Source organism: Cnephaeus nilssonii, assembly GCF_951640355.1.
Source record: "Cnephaeus nilssonii genome assembly, chromosome: 9".
In the NCBI taxonomy this organism is placed as follows: Eukaryota; Metazoa; Chordata; class Mammalia; order Chiroptera; family Vespertilionidae; genus Cnephaeus; species Cnephaeus nilssonii.
This window is the reverse complement of record NC_137080.1, coordinates 95,568,034-95,592,259: the sequence shown is the minus strand read 5'-3', so window position 1 is coordinate 95,592,259 and position 24,226 is coordinate 95,568,034.

Here is a 24,226-nt window from a genome sequence, read left to right as displayed (position 1 = left end):
TTATGTGATTATTGGAGTCTGGGTCCTACCTAAATCTTATCCTTTAGTAGGCCTTGACAAAATTCTGCTCTGGCAGAGGAAGTGAGGAGGCAGCACTACCTCATTTCTGTCAGGCAAGGAAGAAGCCCAATTTCCCCACTTTGCCTCTACTGACACTTGGGGGACACTCCTTGTTACTACTGTGCAGGGGTAGTAGTTCTGGCTCCCCACCAGTTCTCCAGTCATATTGAAGTGCAAATGGCTTCGCTTTCCACTAGGGCTCCTCTGACACAATCCCAACAGGTTGTGAAATGCCTATCGGTCTATGCCTATTGGTGTTTCTGGGTTGCTAGCTTTTTCAGCTCAACGTCTGGGATATATAAGGCAAGAAGAAAACCCAGGGAACTCACCACTGTGCTGCTCCTTAGGTTCTAAGACCCCTAGCTGGTCTGCCTCTTTTTCTTCATTTTTCAGAGTCTTCTCATGCTTATTTTACATATAACATCCAAATTTTTAGTTGTTTTTTAGTGGGCAAAGCAGGGAAAAGTAGGTCTATCCCATCTTTCTTAAAGCAGAAGTGCAACCTGTGAGCAATGTTTATTTCTCTTCCTTAACCTCAGTTATCCTTAACCTCTAAAGGCCCTTTAAATATGGTGCCAAGATCTCTAGAGGCAATTTGGACATTGCAGACTAGAGAAGCATACCTCCTCTTTCCTTCTGCTGATTGTAGTCCTAAAAATACACACTACGATTGAACTATCTTAGGCAGCCACTGCCATCTCATTTGCTGCCAATTTGCCCCTATTTGTTATCATCCAACATGCTTCTAAAATGTTTCCATGGGTTTAATTGCATTTGTTTTGGGCCTTCTTTGGTTTTTGTTCTCTTTATTCTTACTTTCTGTATACTTCTCAAATTTTTTTGTTGGTCTTAATTCCTCTTCCTCTTTACTAAATTTCAATGAAGCTTATAGTCTCTCTTCTGGAAATCTGATTGAATCTTCATTATTTGAATATTCCTTATATAGAAATGACCCTTTAATCTGTACCCTTAAGTAGATCTCTTTTCCCTTCTGAGCTCTAGTTTATATCTATAATTACATCTCTTCAAACTGAACCAACAACATATTAGCTTGCTCTGGATTTTCCTTCTTCTATAAAAGGTGACTTCATTTATCAGCTACCAAGTGTCAAACCTTGGAGTCATCTCTGAGTTTCTCCATTCACAAACATTCAGTGAGTTCATTTCTCTTTCATTTTAAAAAAAATATATTTTATTGATTTTTTTACAGAGAGGAAGGGAGAGGGAGAGAGAGTTGGAAACATTGATGAGAGAGAAAGATCAATCAGCTGCCTCCTGAACTCCCCTTACCGGGGATGTGCCCGCAACCAAGGTACATGCCCTTGACCGGAATCGAACCTGGGACCCTTGAGTCCGCAGGCCGACGCTCTATCCACTGAGCCAAACAAGTTAGGGCCATTTCTCTTTCAAAATGATTCTCATATCTGTTCCTTTCACTTTATTCTCATTGCCTCCAAATTAGTGCAGACTCTTGCCTTTTTATGGCTGTATCACTACAATAGTTTTCTAACTGATCTCTCAGCCTCCTTTCACTTGTCTGCACCACCTGATTACTTGTTCTGAAAGACAGCCCACCTTACATCTATGGCTTACAAAATAAATGAAATCAAAGCTCAAGTCCCCCCAGAACCCCTTTTAACTTCAACCTTATTTTTTCTAGTACCATCAGTGTTTGCCAAATTACAATCATTCAGATACCACTATTTGTCATAATTTTTGCCACACCAAAATACAATCTGTACTATTTTTTACTTAATACTTTTCTTTAAATTGGCTCACCTTTTTACTTAGTCTTATTATAACCTAGAATAGCTCCAAAAATGGGCTTGATGAGTTGGATACACCCCCCTCCCACAATTCACAAAAGTAAATATCAAATGCCACTATTAAAATGTTTACTTGGGTATCACTTGGTATCACCTCACACATTAGTGGCTGTCTGGAGACTACACTTTAGAAACTTTGCTGCACACAAATTCTGTACCCTACTCTGCTTTCAGAATACATTTCCCAGGTTCTAGCCTTTTCTTTTCTTTTTTTTCCCCTCCCTCCCTCCCTCCCTCCCTCCCTCCCTCCCTCCCTCCCTCCCTCCCTTCCTTTTCCCTCTCTCCCTTCCTTTCCTTCCCTTCCCTTTCCTTCCCTTTCCTTCCCTTCCCTTCCCTTCCCTTCCCTTCCCTTCCCTTCCCTTCCCTTCCCTTCCCTTCCCTTCCCTTCCCTTCCCTTCCCTTCCCTTCCCTTCCCTTCCCTTCCCTTCCCTTTCCCCTTCCCCTTCCCCTTCCCCTTCCCTTTCTTTCTTTCTTTTTTGGTTCTTTCACTTTCTATCCCAGTCAAAGTTTTTTTCCCCAAAAAATATATTTTATTGATTTTTTTTTTTTTACAGAGAGGAAGGGAGAGGGAGAGAGAGTTAGAAACATCGACGAGAGAGAAACATTGATCAGTTGCCTCCTGCACACTCCCTACTGGGGATGTGCTTGGAACCAAGGTACATGCCCTTGACAGGAATCGAACCTGGGACCCTTCAGTCTGCAGGCCGACGCTCTATCCACTGAGCCAAACCAGTCAGGGCTCAGTCAGCTAAATTTAGTAAATATTGTGGTAGGCAATGAGGATGGTAAGGAACAGATCTTTCTTCGAAGAATTTATAGTACAGTAGAGGAATTAAAAATTCAGGGGCCTCAAACAATGTACAAATCTTACCTGTCTTTTTCTGATGCCCAGCTCAAATTCTACTGCCTATAAAAGTCCTTCATGGATTATCCATAACCAAAGAGATTTTCTCTTTGAATTTTTCTCATTGTATTTACTGCTCTCTATAATTTTTTGAAGTTCATGTTTTTAACACTGTTTTAGTGTTCTCATTTACATTTATCTCCTTGATGAAAATATTTTACATTCCTCTTTGGATGTTGCACTCAGGGACTGAAAATACTTGTTTGGTTAAACAGGGATATGCCCTACTTCTTTGAGAAAAAGAACTCCACATTGCTATAACCAGAGTTTTATTTCAGAAAAATTGTATTTCCTGACAAGACACATCATGAACATACATTTTGAAAAACACATTTGGAAGCTGAAATTTGAGACTAAGAGATCTAAAAAGATGTAATTTCTGAAGGGTATCTTGCCAGATTGCAAGCAAAGAAATAGAAACTTTGTGACTAAAGAGAATGTAAAGAGTCTATCAATTTAACTATACCACAAAGACTGGGAGCTGATTTTGAAGTTGATGTATTGGAGTACAATTATTCAATTCTATTTTGTTTGTAAAATCTGTTGCTATTTTTCTTTAATGTTACCTTTTTTAATGTTCTTTTTCTTCCCAGCAACTCCACCTTGGTCTGTGTCCTTCTTACCCACCTTTACTTTATCATTTTTCCCCATAGACTCTGCTTTTGGGTCCTTGCCCTTCTTTTTGTCCTCATCTCCCTTCGTGTCCTTGTCCCCTGTCTTGTCCTCATCTCCCTTCACGTCCTTGTCCCCTGTCTTGTCCTCATCTCCCTTCATGTCCTTGTTCCCTGTCTTGTCCTCATTTCCCTTTGTGTCCGTGTCCTCTGTCTTGTCTTCATCTCCCTTCTTGCCTTTACCCTCATTCTCATCTTTACCCTTCTTCTCTTCTCCCCCTTTTGTCATGTTCACCTTTTCTTCTCCTTTTTCACCATCATTTTCACCATCTTCTTTCTTTGATTGGCCCTTATCTGTTTCCTTTCCCATGTCCATGTCATTCTCAACATCTTTCATTTTGTCTTTTTTCTCTCTCTTCTCTTTTTTAATCTGAGTTTTCTCAGGAAGCTCTTCAATTTTCAATTCAGTTTTCTGTTTTTGTTCCTTTTCAAAAATTTCCTTAGGTGTGCTTAGTTTTTCCTTGTGTGGGTATTTAGGACCATTTTGGTTATTTTGTGATGGGACTGCCTGAATTTCCAAATGATTATCCTGCTTCTGTGTAGTTTTCCTTTCTTCTATAGTGACAGTTTTTGCCCCTGTCTTTGAACCTTCTGTCAAATTATCTGAAAATATAACAAAGCATATGATGAAAGTACAGAAATCATATCTTAATTTTTTTCTGTTGTAATTCTTTAACAGACACTTTTACTTTGTATTGTTTGAGGCAATACATTTGTTTTCCCAATAATATAAAATTTGTGAAGCTGTACTAGTATACACACAAAGAATTAGATAAAAGGTCCTTGAAATACAGAGTTTTCAGAAATTAAACTTAGAAAAGGGGAAAATACAATACATAGGAATTGGTAATTGCTCAGTAGGAAATGGCTAGTGTGTGTGATTAAAATTAACAGATATGGGCTGAAAAAACTTTTTTTCTGAGAAAATTATTAAAAGATAAATTGATCTTGAGTGTTGGCTTCTATCATGTTTTAGTGCCCCTTTCCTTATTTTAATCAAGAGCAAATAGCACCAGGAGTTACTGAAGTTGGAGAGAAATAGAATTTAAGCATGTAATGGGAGTGGTAAAAAGTTTCATGAGAGCCCATGTTGGGCACCATAGTGGTACCCCTTGATAAGAGTCCCAGAACCCCTCTCTGTACACTCAGACTTATTCAATTGGTTCTACCCAGCTGTACATGACAATCACTCTCTAAGTGGCTCTTGCCTTTGGCTGGAGTCTAGATGGGTCTTTTGTGTTGGGGTGTTGCGTTATCTGTACTGGGCACCCTTATCCACATTTCTCCCATCTGTAGTATAGTCTCAAAGAAAAGATAACTTTTTTTCCCCCTGGAACACACCACAGCTTGAAAATTGTGGTAATAAGCATAAAATTAATAATTTGTGAAACTGGACTGGTGATGTTTGGGGATAGAGAGATGGGGGAGGGTCTCGATAGGGACCATCAACAAGGTTTTCAGCTTGGAATGTGAGCATTGTGAAATAGTCTTGTTTCTTGTTTTCAGAGGGTTTGTTAGACTGAATTCAGGATTGTGGAGAGAAAATTGGATAAGAAGTGAAAATATTTGAGTTCCATCGCTTATTATGTAGCCTTTGCCAATGACCCTTAGTTTTTAATATATATAAGGAAGTTAATAATACTGACCATGTTTACCTCAGAGTTATGCAAGGACAAAATGAGATAAAGTACATTAATGGGCTTTTAAAAATTGACAAAATAGTATATGACAGATACATTTGAGGTTAACAATTTGCAGCACAAGAGGAAATTCTATTGTAAAATGTAATTACTAGAGTGATCTTTTAATTTTAAAATATTTCATGGTTCTGTGCCAATAACATTAATTGATATGATCATTTAAATGTTTGTCTACTATTCCATTTAAATATTTTTATAATTTTTAAACCAACTTCCTATTGATTAGTATTATTCTCAAATTTTAATTATTATAAATAATGCTGTGATAAACCACCTAATACATATGCCTTTGAAAAGCTGCCATTTTTTTTCTTGGAAAGCATTTCTAGAAGCATAATTTCTTAGTCTAAGGATGTGCACATTTTGTATTTTGAAACATATTGCCAAATGCAATCTGAATTAGAAATATGGCCAAACTCTAAAAACATAAATTCTCTGAATCTTTTGCAAACTGATAGATTAGAAGTTCTTCTTTATCTGTTTTTCTTTGATTAACTAATATTTTTGGATCTTTATTTCTCTCCTCTGCAAAGGGATTGATATATATTGGAAATACAACATTTTTATTGCTATAGTTTCGCCTTCCAAATTTCCATTTGCTTTTCAAATTTGTTTGTGGTAATTTTTCCACATAGAAGTAAAAAGAAAAAAAGTTGAATTAATCAAACTTTTAAATTACAGCTTCTGGCCCAGCCATCATGGCTCAGAGGTTGAGCATTGACCTATGAACAAGGAGGTCACAGTTCCATTCCCTGTCAGGGCACATGCCCAGGATGTGTGCTCAATCCCCAGTGTGGGGTGTACAGGAGGCAGCCAACCAATGATTCTTCCTCATCATTGATGTTTCTGTCTCTCTCTCCCTCTCCCTTCCTCTCTGAAATCAATAAAAATATATTAAAAAAATAAATTTCAGCTTCTGTATTTTACATCATTCTTTGAAAATAATCTTGTTTGTAAAGAGAGCACTGTAGGAGGTTAATTTACAAAGTAAAAATTATTTTTAATGCACATAAGTAATGTAGTAATCATTTTAAAACAAGCCTAGTCTTGATAGAAGACACCTTAATAATAGAGCCCATTGAGCAATATTAAAGTCTTCCCAAAACATCCAAAATTTGGACTTGCATTTCCTAGAAAGCAGGCTAGTATCAAAGAAAGAAAACAAATATGAAGTCAAAAGAGTGAAAAATGGCAGCGGAGTAAGTGGAAGCTACACTGACACTCTCCCAGGACCAAACTGGAATTACAACTAAAATAAAGAAAAAACATTCTGAATAATCAACCGAGGACTAGCTGGAGAGAACCCTGATAACCAAGGACAGAAAGTGAAGACCACATAGAGACTGGTAGGCAGTGTGGAGGTGAGAGAGGGCTGGCAGGGCTCCCACAGGCAGCAGCGAAGTTCCGGAGGGATAGCTCAGCTGTGTGTGTGTGTGTGTGTGTGTGTGTGTGTGTGTGTGTGTGTGTGTGATCTCAGCTGTGTGTGTGTGTGTGTGTGTGTTCCCATTGAGAACTCTGAGGTCTAAACCCCAAGCTGGGCTCCCCAGGCCAGAGCACCAGAATTGTGAAAGGTGCCCACATAACATCTGGTAGTAAAAAGCAATGGGGTTGCTGTCTGACAGGGAGACAGCTGGATAATGCAGTTACCCTCTTAAAGGGCCAACACATAAAATTTTGTGTACAGCGATTCATCTTGGACTCCAGCAGAAGGAGGGCAGAGTGGACTAGAGGAGAGAATCCAGTGTTGGGGGCTCTAGGGCGAGCTCAGAAGGCAGCCGCCTGATTTCCTGTGCTAAGTCATTCCCTCATACAGCAGAGGACATCTTTCTCAGGCAGACATTTACCATCCAGGAAGCTTTTGCCCCACCCTGGTGGAAAACCTCTTGCCCCATCCTGTGGAGTCTATGCCTTGCTGTGTTCTATAGCATGAGGCACATTAAGACTGAGAATAGCAATCAGACTGTAGGCAGAGGTGGATTGCTGGAGGCTTTGAGTCTCTGCCTGATCTCCTTCTGGACCTGGGGTTTGGAAAAGCAGGCCTTGGTGCACATCTTGGTCCTTCCCAAAGGCACTCAGCCTAAGCTGAGGGAGCCACAAGCTGTGGATAGCTGATATTTCCAAACAGGGTACTGAGGACCAGTAACAAACAGCATCTGAAATTGTCCTGAACCACAGACTGGGAGTTGTAGCAGATCTACCTAATACATAGACACAAACCCAAACAGGCAACCAAAATTCAGAAACAAAAACTAAGTCCAAAATGAAAGAACAAGAGAATTCTCCAGAAGAAGAGTTAAATGAAATGGAGATGAGAAATTTATCACATATAGAGTTCAGAATAATGTTTACAAGCATGCTCAACAGCATGAGAAAAGGTATAACAACTATGAAAAAAGAACAGTCAGAAATGAAGAATGACATAGCACTAATAAAGAACACATTGGAAGCAACACACAGCAGATTAGGGGAAGCTAAGAATTGGATCATGAATTAAAAGACAGGGTAGAAAAAAATGACTCACTCAAAAAACCCGAAAAGAAAAAAAACCTTTAAAAAATAGGACAGCTTAAGGGAGCTGTGGGACAACCTGAAAGGTAACAATATTCACATAATAGGGGTACCAGAAGGAGAAGAAAAATGAGCAAGGGATGGAGAACTTGTTTAAAGAAATAATGGCAGAAAACTTTTCGAACTTGGTGAAGGAAAAGTCACACAAGTACAGAAGGCACAGAGTCCAAAGCAAGAAGAAGTCAAAGAGGCCCCTACACAGTCACATCATTACTTAAAAACCCCCACAAACTTTATTGTTGAGATTATTACAGATCCCTCCCTTAACCCCTCCCCCACCCCCTACTGGTTTCCTCCCTGCCCCAGGTCTTCACCACTCTATTGTTTGTGTCCATAGGTAATGCATATATGCACATAAGTTCTTTGGTTAATCTCTTCCTGCTCCTCCCCGCTTGCCTCTGAGATTTGTCAGTCTGTTCCATGTTTCCATGACTCTGGTTCTATTTTATTCATCAGTTTATTTTGTTCATTAAATTTCTTGTTTGTTTATTTTGATTTTTTAGATTCAATTATTGATAGATATGTATTTATTGCCATTTTATTATTCATATTTTTAAAAATCTTTTTCTTCTTTTTCTTGTCTGTGAAGCTCTTTATCTGACCTTTAATTCTAAATGATAGCTTTGCTGGGTAGAGGGTTGGAGGTCCTTGCTATTCATCACTTTGAATATTTCTTGCCACTCCTTTCTGGCCTGCAAAATTTCTGTTGAGAAACCAGCTGACAATTGTATGGAAGCTCCCTTATAGGTAACTAACTGCTTTTCTCTTGCTTATTTTAAGATTCTCTCTTTGTCTTTAATCTTTGGCACTTTAATAGTGATGTATCTTGGTGTGGGCCACTTTGGGTTCCTCTTGTTTGGGACTGTCAGCACTTCCTGGACTTGTAAGTCTATTTCTTTCACCAGGTAGGGGAAGTTTTCTGTAATATTTTTGTTCAAATAGGATTTCAATATCTTGCTCTCTCTATTCTCCTCTGACAGCCCTATATTGTGAATGTTGGTACACTTGGAGTTGGCCCAGAGGCTCCTTACACTATCTTCATATTTTTGGATTTTTTTTTTCCTTTTTGCTCTTCTGATTATGTGTTTTTTGCTTCCTCATATTCCAAATCCCTGATTTGATTCTCAGCATTTCCTACTGTTGATTCCCTGTAAATTATCCTTCATTTCAGTTAATGTACCCTTCATTTCTGACTGGTCCTTTTCCATATCTTTGATGTTCTCACTAATTTCCTTGAAATTCTCACTAAGATCCTTGAAATTCTCACTAAGTCCCTTGGAGCTCTCATTAAGATCATTGAGCATCCTTATAACCATTGTTTTGAACTCTGTATGTAGTGTTTGCTTGTTTCCATTTCATTTAGTTCTTTTTCTGAAGATTTCTTCTGTTCTTTCATTTGTGACACGTTTCTTTGTCTCTGCATTTTGGCTGCTTCCCTGTGTTTGTTCCTATGTATTAGGTAGAGTTGCTATGTCTCCTGAAATTGGTAGAGTGGCCTTTGTAGTTCTGTAGGGCCCAGTGGCTCAGCCTTCTCAGTCACCTGAGCTGGGCATTCTAGGTGTGCACACTGTCTTGTTGTAGTTGAGCCTTGATTGCTGTTGGCATCATGGGATGAATTGACCCCCAGGGCAATTGGCTGTGAGGACCAGCTGCAACTACAGTGGAAGAGCTGCTATGCAGGAGATACTCCTATGGAGCAGGACTTGCTTCAGTGGGGCTTTGGTGCTCAGTGAGTCGGCCCCTTGAGTGTGTCACTTGTGGATGTAGAGTTGTAATCTGGTATGGTCTGAAGCTGTCCACTGGGTGCACTATCTCTGGGGCCCCCTTGGAGGTGCAAAGTCAGCCATTGCCTGTGCCCAACCTGGGGCCACCTGTCAGGAGCTACAGAGTCATCTGCAGATGGCTGCTAGTTGTGTTGGGCTTGAAAATGCCCAGGCGAGGCCAAGCTGTGAAGGAAGGCATGCCTGGGCCTCTTATTAAGTGGTATGGGGCATGCTGAGTCCAGCTGCTGCTTATCTGACAGATTTTAGGAAGGTCTGAAGCCTGAGCTAGTACGGGCCATTCATATGGAAAATCTGCTGCCAATATCTTGGCTGGGGCTGCTAATTGGGTGCAACAGGGTCTCAGGGAATCATCAGGGTGGAGTGAACAGTGTAGGCCAGGTTGATGGAGACCCAGATATGGCACCTGCCAGTCAGGTGACAGGGAGAGGTCTCAGCATAGGAGCAATGCTCTCTGTGAGTACCCCGCTCTGGGAGAAAGCCCCTCCCCCCCCGAGTTCTTGTTCTGATGCCATACAATTCACTTCCTCCCCATATGTCTCTGTATCCCCCCCAAGGTACTGCCCCAGCGTTGGAGCTAAGAGAGAGGCATTCTGAGTAAGTCCATGCACCAGCCCTTAAAGAGGATCTTCTGGTACTCCAGCAGCTCCCTGTCACTTAGCCACAATCTCCACTCGTTTTTAATAGCCTGAAGTTATGGTGGCTTCTTTTCATAGCACTGGAAACCTGTGCTGGGCATCTGGTGTGGGGCTGGGAGCCCTTGCTCCTCACAGAGGGCCTCCTCAGCCTAGATATCCCTCCCAATTAAAAACACACTACAATTGGGGGTTGAGCCAGCCCATTCCATACCTCTGCCCCTCCTACTAGTCTCAGTGTGCTTTCTTCTTTACTTCTCTAATTGTAAGAATTCCACTCAGCCAGATTTTAGATGGTTCTGAATGATGGTTGTATTTTAGTTGTAATTTTGATGTGGTTGTGGGAGGCAGCAAGTACCATGTTTACTTATGCTACTGTCTTGGTTCTTGACACATCATAATTAAAATGCCAAATATTAAAGGCAAAAGGCGAATCTTAAAGGAAGCAAGAGAAAAGCAATTTGTTACCTACAAAGGAGCTCCTATAAGGCTGTCTGCTGATTTTTCATCAGAAACGCTATAGGCCAAAATGGAATGACATGAAGTATTCAAGGTAAAGAAGAGCAAGGGTCTGAAACCAAAACCAATCCTGCAAGGCTATCATTCAAAATCCATGGTGGAATAAAGAACCTTCAGACAAAAAAGACTACAGGAGTTTATCACCACCAAAGCAGCATTGCAAGGGATGCTAAAGGGACTGCTGTAATAATAATAAGAAATAGGGGGTGGGAGGAAGAGAAACATAGGCATAAAGAATTTAAATGGCAATAAATAAGGTACCTTTAATGTAAATTGATTAAATGCTCCAATCAAAAGACATAGGGTACCTGAGTGGACATGAAAACATTACCCAAATATATGCTGTCTGCCATTTGTGACAACATGGATGTAATGGGAAGGCATTATGCTAAGTGAAATAAGCCAAGTAGAGAAAGATAAATACTATATTGTATCAGTTATATGTGGAATCTAAAAAACAAAAATGCAGATTTTGTAGAAATAGAGAATAGAATGGTGGTTGCCAGGGGCTGGATGGAGAAAATGTGGAGATGTAGATCAAAGGGCACAAACTATCAGTTATAAGAAGAATAAGTTCTAAGGATGGTAGTTAATATATTTGAAAGTTTCTGAGAGCAGGTCTTAAACTTCCTCATCACACACAGAATTAACTATGTGAGATGATGGATGTGTTAATTATCTTGAGCTTGGTAGTCATTTCATAATGCATATGTATAGCAGATCATTGGATTGTACACTTAAATAAATACAATTGTTTTATCAATTATTCCTTAATAAAGTTGGGGAAAAAATGAAACTCTGTGTGCTTTTTATAACTATTTTTTTTATAAACCTAGGACTAGCACCATGGCCTATTACGTACTTCTTAATTACTTGTACCCTGCATACTTATTTGTCCCATCCACTCTGGCCCCACAATGGGACCAGAGGAGGATTAAGTTCTAAGGATACTGGCAGTCTTTTTGTTTATAAACTCTTTTTGAATATAGTTTCTTTTTGAGTTAAGCTAGGAACTTGGTATTGACTGACTCATTATCTTTAAAATCTGATGTGTTTCTGACCAAATGGCCATTTCCTAATCTGTTATTCTTTTAAATTGCATATCACTCACTCCAGGGCTCATAGCTTCTTAAAGTTTTAACAAATTTTTTATGTTAATGCTGTGAAATTTTTAAGTCTGCCTTCCTAAAGGTCACATAGTTGAGATAATTTTTAGTTATTTCCTCTTCACTTATTACTATATCTAAGTTAATGTAATCCTTTACCAAGATTTTAATTACTTCCTCTCATTAATATAACCTTTTGTTTGTATAAATTAGGTTGAGAGTAGTACTCCTATTTGCTTTTTTTTACCCATAATAAGGTGAATAAAGTCAGTTAGATTTTAACTTTGTTGTTTTCTTTTTCTTATCCCATATACTTTTATTTTCTACTCTTCTCCAATCCCATTTAAAAATATTATCTTTTTAGTGATATCTTATGAATTTTGATATCCTGAAATATAGGTATGACCAATTACTTTTAAAATAAACAATATTATATTGTTGGTATATAATATTATATTAGTTTCAGGTGTACAACATAGTGATTAGACATTTATATACCTTTTGAAGTAATCACCCTGATAAATCTAGTATCTATCTGACACCATACATAGTTATTGACATAATACAATATTATTGACTATATTCCCTATGCACCCCTATATTCCCCACTTTACATCCCCATCACTATTTTTCTAACTGGCGATTTGTACTTCTTATTCCTTTCACCTTTTTCACCCAACCCCTGACTTCCCTCTCATTTGACAGCCAATTCTTTTATTCACTCAAAAATAGAGCTACCATATGGTCCAGCTTGGGCTTCTGACTTACTATGGGGAACTAGGTAATAGATTTTCTCATATTATCACCCATTAATTTTATTTCTCTGTTTTCTAGCTTCAACTCATTTCCTTTAGTTCAATTCATTTAAATTCTTTGAACTTTTCATCATCCATCTTCCAAGAACATTATTTAATGTTTTGGGAAGTCAGCTGACTTGATACAATGGCAAAATTCACTGCTTATTCTTTTTATAAGTCTGTGAGGTTTAACTTCAAGGCAATGATCAATAACTAAATAAAATTATTAAGTTGTGCTCAAGTGACAATGACAGCCTTTAAAGTTAGTAGGAGTCCAATGCATAGTCATTGAGTAGTAGAGTTACAAATAAAATAATATACTTACCAATTGGTGGTACAGCTTTTGTGGAAATATAAACACAAACAAATGATTACTTGTTAAACTATCATAGAACACATTTTCATCTTCCAATGAGAATCTTATAAAATGACACCCAAACAGCACAATCACCTTCTGCATTGATTATTTTACTGCTATAACTCCGGCCAAATGGTTCTTTATGGGGTATGTGCCAGACTCAGTGCCAAGATTGGAGAGAACTGTGGAGAGGTCTTATCTCATCACCTGCTTGCTATGCAAGCCCTTTTATAATATTCCTATGAAAGGAGAAGCTCATGGCCAGACTCTTTGGAGGGGAACCCATTAATTTCCCTAGTCACTTACTTTGGTCTTCAAACAACTCCTATTCATTCTCTCTTCCTAGCTTCTCAGGCGTTCTTTCTCTTTTCTCTCAAATGTTGACTCACCTTTATAGATTCCAGTCTACATTATTTTTTTTGAAAGTGTGTTTTATTGTTTTGAGGAATACATTCTCTTAGTTTTTCAGTACATTTAAGCTTTTCAGCAAATTCCCAGTAATCTCTAAAATTCCTCCCTAATAGGGGTGTATATCACAATGAGAAATACCAATAAAACATTTTCAAATTTGGGTATGCTACTTGCCAGAGTGATAAAAAAAATCTTCATGCTCTTATTTCTCCAGAAACCACTTATATTGAGAAACAAAAAGGAGCTTAAAGGTGGGTCTCTCAGTAGTTCCTAAACTGCAAACACATGAGGGCATGCAGTTTAACTGGTAGATTGCACTAGTCTGCTTCTTTGAGTTACCTCGATATCTAATTTCCTTAGAGCACCAAAATTTTCATAGCAGTTATTAAGGCCCATTAAGGAATCACATATTGCTTTACTTCTTGATTACAGTTTAAAGTAAAAATTTCCTACTAATTAGCAAGATTTGAGTATGGGAGGGGAAAGGCAAGCGAAGATATAATAACATTAATTTTAGCAATGTTGAACATAGAAGCAACTGGAGTCAGCAAAAATACACACACAGCTAAAGAATGAAATGATCTTGGAGTGGAGATAGAAAAAGAACTTACGTCTGGCTCTCCCACCTCTTTCTGTAATAAAAGAAAAGTAAATGAAGACTAAAGTTCTTGAATATAACATTTTCTTGAATACTAAATAATTGCAACAGCTAGTGATACTGATTTATTAACATCTTCCCAGGCATTGTTCCAAGTAACTATTTTAATCCCCACAAAGTCCTATGAGGTGGCTACTATTGCTATCTTCATTTCATCAATGAAAGAACTGGATAGAGACAGGTTAAGTAAACTGCCCACAATTAGACATCACTTAAATGGTGGAGTCCGGCTTTGTACCTAAACATTAAAGTGCCAGAGCACATACTTCTATGATCTTTTATTTATATACTAGAGGCCTGCCTGGTGCATAAAATTCATGCACTGGGGTGGGGGGGTCCCCCAGTCTGGCCTGTGCCCTCTCACAGTGCAGGAGCCCCGTGATAGATTGCCCCAAAGAGGTAGGCCCCACCCACCCATCCGGGGCTCCTTGATGGATTGCCCCAAAGAGGTAGAGGTCCAGGGGTCCCACCTTCGTGCTGCGCAGAGCCACAGGGCCCACCTTCGTGCTACACCGAGCCACAGGGCCCCCAGGCTTTGCTGTGAGGAGCCTCGGGGCCCCGCCTCCTCCACACCACGCCTCGCTGAGCATGCAGCCCCGCCCACCCGTGCACACCCACTGTGCACGCAGCCTCCTGGTGATGGATTGTGATGGTGTGAGGGCATCGATTGTGAAAGTGTGAGGGCATCAGGGTGTGATGGTGTGAGGGTGTGATGACCATTTGCATATTAGTTCTTTATTATATAGGATTATCCTGGGACTTTATAGTTCCATGTTGGCTCCATTGACACTATAATCCAAGATAGCAAAATATCTTTTAACATTAATTCCTTGCCTTTTTCATACATGATCTCCTCTTCTTTATTTTCTGTTCAATGTCTTTAATATTCTTTGAGGCAGAGGAGATTATTAAATTATTTGTTGTCATTAAGTGGTAGATCTGGTATTGGAATCTATGCTAAATAACTTCCCATTACACCTTTCATATGCCTGTAAGTTTATTTTTAAGTTATAATAGAAGTGTTCAATAAGTGTCTATTGTGTTTTAGACATCATACAAGGCACCTTCCTTAAAGATGGAGGAAGTCTAGTGGAGGAACTGGGCATGTTAACCAGTAAATGCATAAAGGGGGAAGAACTCACTAGGGGACTACAGGATATTGAGGAGGAAGTGTTACCCTCTCCTTTTCTCTCTCTCAGACTCTAAGGAATTCAAACCCTTTAGGAAGTGTGAGCTCTTCCTGTATAAAAGAGTCTGCTGTGATGGGAAGATCTGTCTTTATAGGGTGAGCCTGGAACAGTGGGAAAGAGCAGGGACAGATGAATTATAGACCTCAGTGTGAGAGGGTAATGGGAGGAAATGACAGAACATCTTCACGATCTTGTGTGTGGGAAAGGACGTCTTTGACCCTCCAAAGCAAACCCACAATGTGAAACACTGCCATATCTGAGCACATCTAAATTATTTGTTTTCAGCAGGAACATCATGACAAAGTTCAGAGATATTTAACAGATTTGGAGAAGATAGTTTCAAAGTCTAAAAGTAAAAAATAAAATTAACATTAGAATGTAGAAGATGATATGGGCTGAATGTTTGTGTTTCCCCAAATTTGTACGTTGAAGTCCAAGTCCCTAGTGTGATGGTGTTAGGAGATGGAGACATAATTAGGTTTAGATGAAGTCCTGAGGGCAGAGCTCTCATGATAGGTTTAGTGCCCTAATAAGAAGAGACCCCAGAGAGCTTGCTCTCTCTCCTCCAGCGAAGGACACAGCAAAAAGGTTGCCTACAAACCAGGATGGGCCCTCACCAAGGACCTGACCATGTTGGCACCATGATCTCAGATTTCCTGAGAAATAAATGTTGTTTAAGCTAGGCAGTCTATGGTATTCTTTTATACAGTTGAGCCGACAAAGACAGAAGGGATTATTGTAAAACAACAAGAGAGAGAGAGACATAAAACCTATTGGAGGCACTAGCCAGTTTGGCTCTGTGGAGGGTCCCAGGTTCAATTCCGATCAAGGGCACATGATCCCCAGTGGGGGGGCATGCAGGAGGCAGCCAATCAATGATTATCTCCTTTGATGTTTCTATCTCTCTCTCCTTCTTCCCTTCTCTCTGAAATCAATAAAAATATATTAAAACAAAAACTATTGGAGAAGAACAAAGAGCATGTGAATAGGCAGCTTATGTAATGGCTGGTCATTATATAAAGAAACATGTGACCACCATAGCCAGTTTTGCTCAGTGGTCTGGGTACCAAAGGGTCCCAGGTTCAATTCTGGTCAAGGGCACGTATCTTGGTTGCAGGCTCCTCCCCAGCCCGGGCCCTGGTCAGGGTGCGTGCAGAAAGCAACCAATCAATGTGCTTCTCTCACATTAGTGTTTTTCTCTGTCTTTTCCTCTCTTCCACTCTCTCTAAAAGATCAATGGAAAAATATCCTCAAGTGAAGATTAACAAACAAACAAACAAACAAACAAACAAACAGAAACATGTGACAAACTTATGTAAACTAAAGACACACACTCTGAGCCTGGCCATGTGTCTCAGTTGATTGGAGCGTTGTCCACTACACCGAAAGTTTTCCCGTTTCATTCCCAGTCAGGGCGGATATGGGAGGCAACCGATCCATGTTTTTCTCTCACATCTATGTCTGTCTGTCTGTCTGTCTGTCTCTCCCCCCTCTCTTCTCTCCTCTCTCTCTAAGGTCAATGAACATATCCTCGGTGAGGATTAAAAAGAAAGACGTACATTTTGAAACACTAAATAATTTAAAGTGGTACACGTTTATTTAAATGCAATCATCCAACATTGGGCTTAATTCTGGCTTTGTTTCCTAGCTGCAGGAGTTTAAGCATGTTCTTTGACCTCAGTAAGTCTCAGTTTCCTCACTTACAAAATCTGCCACTTAATATGTGTATCATAAAATTCTTAGGATTTAAAAAATAATCCATCTAATTTGCCTGGCACTTAGAAGTGCTCAAAGTTATTTTCTTCCCATCCCTTCCCTCCCATTCACTTCCTATGCACACCATGTCTGCTGCCAGGGCTCAGATATTTAAACTTAGCTCCCTGGACTGAAATTAAACACAAGTTTTCCTCAATCATTCTTTTTCTTCTCTATCTTCCTTTCCACCAAAGAGGCACTCTTCTCAATCTCAAGACTTCTTCTTCTTTTTTTTTTTTCTATTGGGATTTTTATTTTTGGAAAAAAAAAAAAACTTTTGAGGAGATTGAAATAAGTGGAAACAAACTTTTGTGCAGAACATGAGCCTCACGGTGAAAATAGCAAGTGTAGGAAAAGTTTAACAGACGGATTGGAGAACACCAGAACCCAAACTCAAATAACTTTCCAGCAGAAAATGGAAATACATAAAAAAGGAAACAAAAAATAATTTCAATTACGTTTTCCAGATCAATAACCATTGACAATCAAGCTTGGTAGCTGAGACAATGTAAGTCTCTTACAAGAAAACCAAGGTTTCACAGCCACTCATTATTTATTTATTTATTATTAATATTTTTTATTTTTATATATTTTTGTTTATTATTAATATTTTAAAATATTTATTGTTGAAAGTTTTACAAATGTTTTTACCCCTCCCCCATTGATTTCTTTCAGCCCATCCTGGCCCCTCAGTCCAGGCCCTCACCACCATATTATCTGTGTCATGGGTTATGCATATATGCATACAAGTTCATTGGTTGATCTCTTCCCACCCTCCCACCCTCCCCTGCCTTCCCTCTGAGGTTCAACAGTCTGTTCTGTGCTTCTATGTCTCGGGATGTATTTTTGTTCATCAGTTTAAGTTGTCCATTAGATTCCACATATGAATGAGATCATGCGATATTTATCTTTCTCTGACTGGCTAATTTTGCTTAGCATAATGCTCTCTGTCTATGCTGTTGCAAATGGTAAGAGTTCTTTCTTTATTTTTTTTTTTTTAACACCAGTGCAGTATTCTGTTGTGTAAATGTACCTCAATTTTCTAATCCACTCATCTGCTGATGGGCAGTTAGGTTGTTTCCAAATATTAGCTATTGTAAATTGCGCTGCTATGAACATAGGGGTGCATATATTATTTCTGATTGGCGTTTCTGATTTCTTAAGATATATTCCCAGAAGTGGGATCACTGGGTCAAATGGGAGTTCCATTTTTAGTTTTTTGAGGAAACTCCATATGGTTTCCACAGAGGCTGCACCAGTCTTCATGTCTACTAGCAGTGTATGAAGGTTCCCTTTTCTCCACATCCTTGCAACACTGATCCTTTGTTGATTTATTGATGATAGCCATTCTGACAGGTGTGAGGTGGTACCTCATTGTTGTTTTAATTTGTATCTCTCGGATGATTAGTGACTTTGAGCATTTTTCCATATACCTTCTGGCCTTCTTTATGTCCACATTGGAGAAATGTCTATTTAGGTCCTTTGCCCATTTTTAATTGGATTGTTTGCCTTCCTTTTGTTAAGTTGTATGAGTTCCATATATATAATTTTATTTTATTGTTTAAAGTATTACGTATAGAGGTACATATATCTTCTCCCCCCCCCCATTGAACTTCCCCCAGCCTCCCCTACCCCCTATATATTTTGGAGATTAACCCCTTATTGGACATATCATTGGCAAATATGTTCTCCCATGCAGTGGGTTCTCTTGTTATTTTGTTGATGGTTTCTTTTGCTGTGCTTTTCTTTTGCTGTGTTTCTTTTTATTTTGAAGTAGTCCCATTTGTTTATTTTCTCCTTAGTTTCCTTTGCCCTAGGAGATGTATCCATAAACATATTGTTACGAGAGATGTCTGAGATTTTGCCGCCTATGGTCTCTTCTAGGATTTTTATGGTTTCATGACTTACATTTAAGTCTCTTATCAATTTTGAGTTTATTTTTGTGTATGGTGTAAGTTGGTGGTCTAGTTTCATTTTCTTGCATGTATCTGTCCAACTTTCCTAAAACATTTATAGAAGAGACTGTCTTGATTCCATTGTATGCTCTTGCCTCCTTTGTCAAATATTAATTGAGCAAAGTGGCTTGGGATGATTTCTGGGTTCTCTGTTCTGTTCCATTGGTCTATATGCCTGTTCTTGTGCCAATATCAGGTAGTTTTGACAACAGTGGCTTTGTAGTATAACTTGATATCTGGTTTTGTGATCCCTCAACTTTGTTCTTCTTTCTCAAGATTGCTGTGGCTATTCGGGGTCTTTTTAAAAAATTCTAGATGAATTTTTGGAGAGTTTGTTCTAGGTCTGTGAAATATGCTGTTGGTATTTTAATAGGGATTGCTTTGAATCTATAGATTGCTTTGGGTAGTATGGTCATTTTAATTATGTTGATTCTACCAGTCCATGAACATGGTATATCCTTCCACTTGTGTATATCTCCCTCTATCTCTTTTCAATGTCTTAGAGTTTTCCAAGTATAGGTCTTTTAGCTCTTGGTTAAGTTTATTCTTAAGTATCTTAATTTTTTTTGTTGCAATGGTAAATGGGATTTTCTTTTTTAGTTTCTCTTTTGAGAATTCATTATTGCTGTACAAAAATGCTTTAGATTTCTGGGTGTTAATTTTGTATCTTGCTATGTTGCTAAATTCGTTTATTAAATCTAGTAGCTTTTTGATGGAGTCTTTAGAATTTTCTATGTACAATATCATGTTGTTGGCGAATAATGAGAGTTTTACTTCTTCCTTTCCAGTTTGGATGACTTTTATTTCTTCTCCTTGTCTGATGGCTATGGCTAGCACTTCCAGTACTATGTCAAACAGTGGGAATCCCTGTCTTGTTCCTGTTCTTCTGGGAACTCCTACAATATCAGGATCCCAGCCCTAGCCCATTTTGCTCAGTAGTTAGAATTACAGTCAGTCAGCCTCTTAGTGTGCTGCATTTCTAAAGACAGTATGGCTCTGAGCATGCCCCCTCACACACAGTGTGGACACGCCCTGGAATCAATACTTTGGGCCTGGAAGAAATGATATAAAACTGTCAGGACTGTTTCTGGTTAGTTCACTTAAATCCTAAGTCCTAAGTAGTTGACAACTGTCTCAGATATATAGAGTTGAATAGCCATTCATTCAATCATCTGTACCCTTATTTTTCATCCCTTAATTGGCAGGTATATCAAGCATGAACAGAGTACTGAATATCAAGTTTAAGTTGAATTAACTCTCTATTTCCCTCACAAGACACTGAGTGGCCAAAGGAACCATTCAGCTAACAAGTGTATTAGGACATAAGAAAGAAAGAAAAAAACTTAAAAAATTGCTGCCCTGGCCAGGTAGCTCAGTTAGTGAGCTCAAGGTTGCGGGTTCCGTCCCTGATCAGGGCACATACAAGAACCAACCAAAGATGCATAAATAAGTGGAAAAACAAATTCATGTTTCTCTCTCTCCTTTGCCCCCTCTCTCTAAAATCAATAAGCCCTTATTCAAATTCCCTCTTGATTATTAACCATCTTGTGATAAATATTTCAATCTTTCAACACCAAAATTGGATGATTTGGACTCCAGTAGAAGGCATGACAGATATACAGTAGGGAGAAAGGTTAGTCATTGAGAACAATGTGTATGAGTTTGATATATAATGAAAAAAGTATAGAACTTCCAAATGAAAATGCTGGATTGAATGTATGCACCTACTTTAACTCTTCCTCTAACTCCCCTAAAGCAACAGGAAAGGGAATTTTTTAATGCACATGAGGCAGGATAGTAAGAAGCTAGGGAAATTCCTTGATAAGTGGGATAAGGGAAACTGAGACAAAATAATTAGACAAAGCCAAACAATTTGAACACTTTACAGCTAGCTAATAAATCAAAGTTTTATCTTCCCTAACCAAGGACACTTAAGAGCAAATGGTTTACACATTCCAGCCCAGCCCAAGGCAGACCCACCTCGGTCCCAGTCCCTCTTTAATAACGTTCTTTAAAAATAAAACTAACCAGAAAACAATCCTGGCCCCTCTCTACATACATTTTAATAAATCAACATATTGAAGGCCACACCTGAACAGTTAATGAATATTATGTCAGACCCTCCCCTGAGTCCTCACCTAGGATTCCCACCAGCCAAAGAAAAGATAAAAAAAGCCTCAAGACAAAGGATCCCCTGCGCTCTCGACAGAGCACACCCATGCTTTGTATCTTCGTTGTTTTCCTCCTAAACTTAAAGGACCCCGTGAGATTTGCAACCAGGGCAGCAATGGGCAGCGGCAGCTCGACCCAGGCTTACCCCCTGAACCTGTCTCCAAGGCCCCTTTTTCTCTGACTTTGTTTCTCCTGTTGCTTCTTCTACTTCAAACCCTTCCTTTGTTCCACTGTCCCCGGCTTTCATAAACACACTCTCAAAATCGTACTGTGAAATCTTTCTTATACGAAGTCAAGAACCACACACTCTGGCGGACCCTAGGCAGACCTGCCCTGAGCCCAGACCCTGTTGGTAACGCATAAGCTTACAAGGAAGAAAGAAAAGAGAAGATAAAACTTGGGAAGAGTGTCTATTTAGCAGATTAGTGAAAGCTGAATCCTCAGTGGAGAAAGCCAAGAAGCAACTGATTTCACTGCAGAATCACTACAGCCCTCAAAAAAGGTTAAGGGGAGGTGGTGGGGGGCAAGGGGTGGATACGGACACATATGTAATACCTTAATCAATAAAAGAAAAAAAGGTTCAGGATTTGGCAGCAGCATCAAGTACCATTTCTTAGAATGAATACTAGTTGGTTTTACTGATAACTCTGTTATTTGGGCATTTTTAAAAAAGACTGGCTCTTTCCTTTTGTACTGTTTATCATCAAGGATGATATTATAAGGTATTCTAATCACCGAGTCAGCGAATTTTACTCACCTTTCCTGGGTTTTGCTGTGTCATTGTCCCGGGACTAAATAAAAATTAATAAATCCAGCTACGTATTTGAATATCCCCCTCCCCCTTTCCTATGTTATTTTCTATTTCCCTAAGTAAAGATCTAGAGGCCTCTTTCCTTTAGTCTTCTGTAAGAACCCACGAGGAACGAAACCCCCATATTTAGAATTTTTAGCATAGGGTAAGGGGTGTGGGTAGTCTGGTCATGGTCTAATTTGAGTAGCATCACTTGAGACAAGGTGTTTGGACAAGATGAAATTAGGAATTTCTCATTCTTCCCCAATGGTGATCAGAGGGAGCTGGCACCGGGAGGAAATGGGAAGGTGTTTCATTTATATGACTTTGTGAGAGCTTCTTTGTCCCTGCCAGACTAGGTACCAGCATTGCCTGATTTGTTCATGCATATGGTATTCAGTAAATCGGATGCACTTTTGGCCAAAAGGACTAAGCTTTCTGCAGTGTTCTTTTTGTTGTTGTTGTTGTTGAACCCCTTCACCTTTTTCATGCAGCCCCACAACACCCTTCCCCTCTGACAGCTGTCAGTCTATTTTCTGTATCTATTAGTCTGTTTCTGTTTTGTTTGTTAATTTGTTTTGTTCATTAGATTACACATATAAGAAAAATCATATGGAACTTTTCTTTCTCTGATTGGCTTATTTCACTTAGCATAATAATCTTCAGGTTAATCCATGCTATCACAAAAGGTAATATTTCCTTATTTTTTGCCAAGTAGTATTCCATTGTATAAATGTGCCACAGCTTTTTTTATTTTTAATTTTTTTTATTTTTTATTCACTCATCTACTGATGGACACTTGGGCTGCTTCTTTCTAAATCTTGGCTATTGTAAATAATGTTGCAAGGTGCATATATTCTTTTGAATTGGTGTTTTGGGATTCTTACCCATGAACATGGTATATGCTTCCACTTATTTGTATCTTCTTCCATTCCTTTCTTCAGTGTCATATAACTTTCCAAGTATAGGTCTGTTACCACCTTGGTTAAGTTTATTCCTAGGTATTTTATTATTATTTTGATGCAATTGTAAATGGGATTGTTTGCTTAGTTTACTTTTCTGATAGTTTATTATTGATGTATAAAAATGCAACTGATTTCTGGATGTTTATTTTGTATCCTGCTACTTTACTGAATTCATCAATCAGTTCTAGTACTTTTTTGATGGAACCTTTATGGTTTTCTATATACAGTACTAGAGGCCTGATGCGTGAAATTTATGCAAGAGTAGGCCTTCCTTCCCCCCAGCTGCTGGCTCCAGCTTCCCTCAGGCACCCGGTACCCAGGCTTCCCTCTAGCCCCGGCTTCGTTCAGAAGGTCGTCTGGAAGGACATCAGGTCTAATTAGCATATTATGTGATTATTATTATTATTATGTCATCTGTGAATAATGACAGTTTTACTTCTGCCTTTCTAATTTGGTTATTCTTTGTTTCTTCTTCTTGTCTGATCACTGTGTCTAGGCTTTCCAGTAATATGTTGAATAAGAATGGTGAAAGCAGACATCCTTGTCTTGTTCTTGTTCTTTTTTTTCTTTTTTTTTAGTTTTTGCCCATTGAGTATGGTGCTGGCTGTGGATATGTCATATATGGCCTTTATTACATTGAGGTATATTCTCTGTATTATTACTTTGCTAAGAGTTTTTATCATAAATGGGTGCTGGATTTTATCAAGTGCTTTTTCTGCATCTATTGATATGACTTTACATGTGATTTTTATCCTTCATTTTGTTTCTGTGGTGTATCACATTTATTGATTTGAGAATGTTTTACCAAACTTGCATTCCTGAAATACTGTAAATCCCACTTGATCATGGTGTATGATCTTTTCAATGCATTGCTGAATCTATTTGTTAATATTTTGAGGAGGATTTCAGCATCTATGTTCATCAGGAATATTGGCCTAAAATTTTCTTTTTTTGTTTTGTCTTTATCTGGTCTTGGAATTAGGATAATGCTGGCCTCATAAAAAGAGCTTGGGAATCTTCCCTTTTCTTGAATTTTTTGGAATAGTTTGAGAAGGATAGGTGTTAGTTCTCCTTTGAATGCTTAGTAAAATTCAACTGTGAGGCCATCTGGTTGAGGACTTTTATTTGTTGGAAGTTTTTTAAAATTACTGTTTCAATTTCAATTGTAATCTATTTATATTTTTTTATTCTTCCTGATTCAGTTTTAGAAGATTGCATATTTCTAGGAATTTATCTATTTCGTCCAGATTGTCCAATTTGTTGGCATATATTTTGTTCATAATATTTTCTTACAATTCATTGTATTTCTTTGGTGTCAGCTGTTACTTCTCTTTCATTTCTGATTTTATTTATTTGGGTCCTCAGTTTTTCTTGATGAGTCTGGTTAAAGGCTTGTCAATCTTGT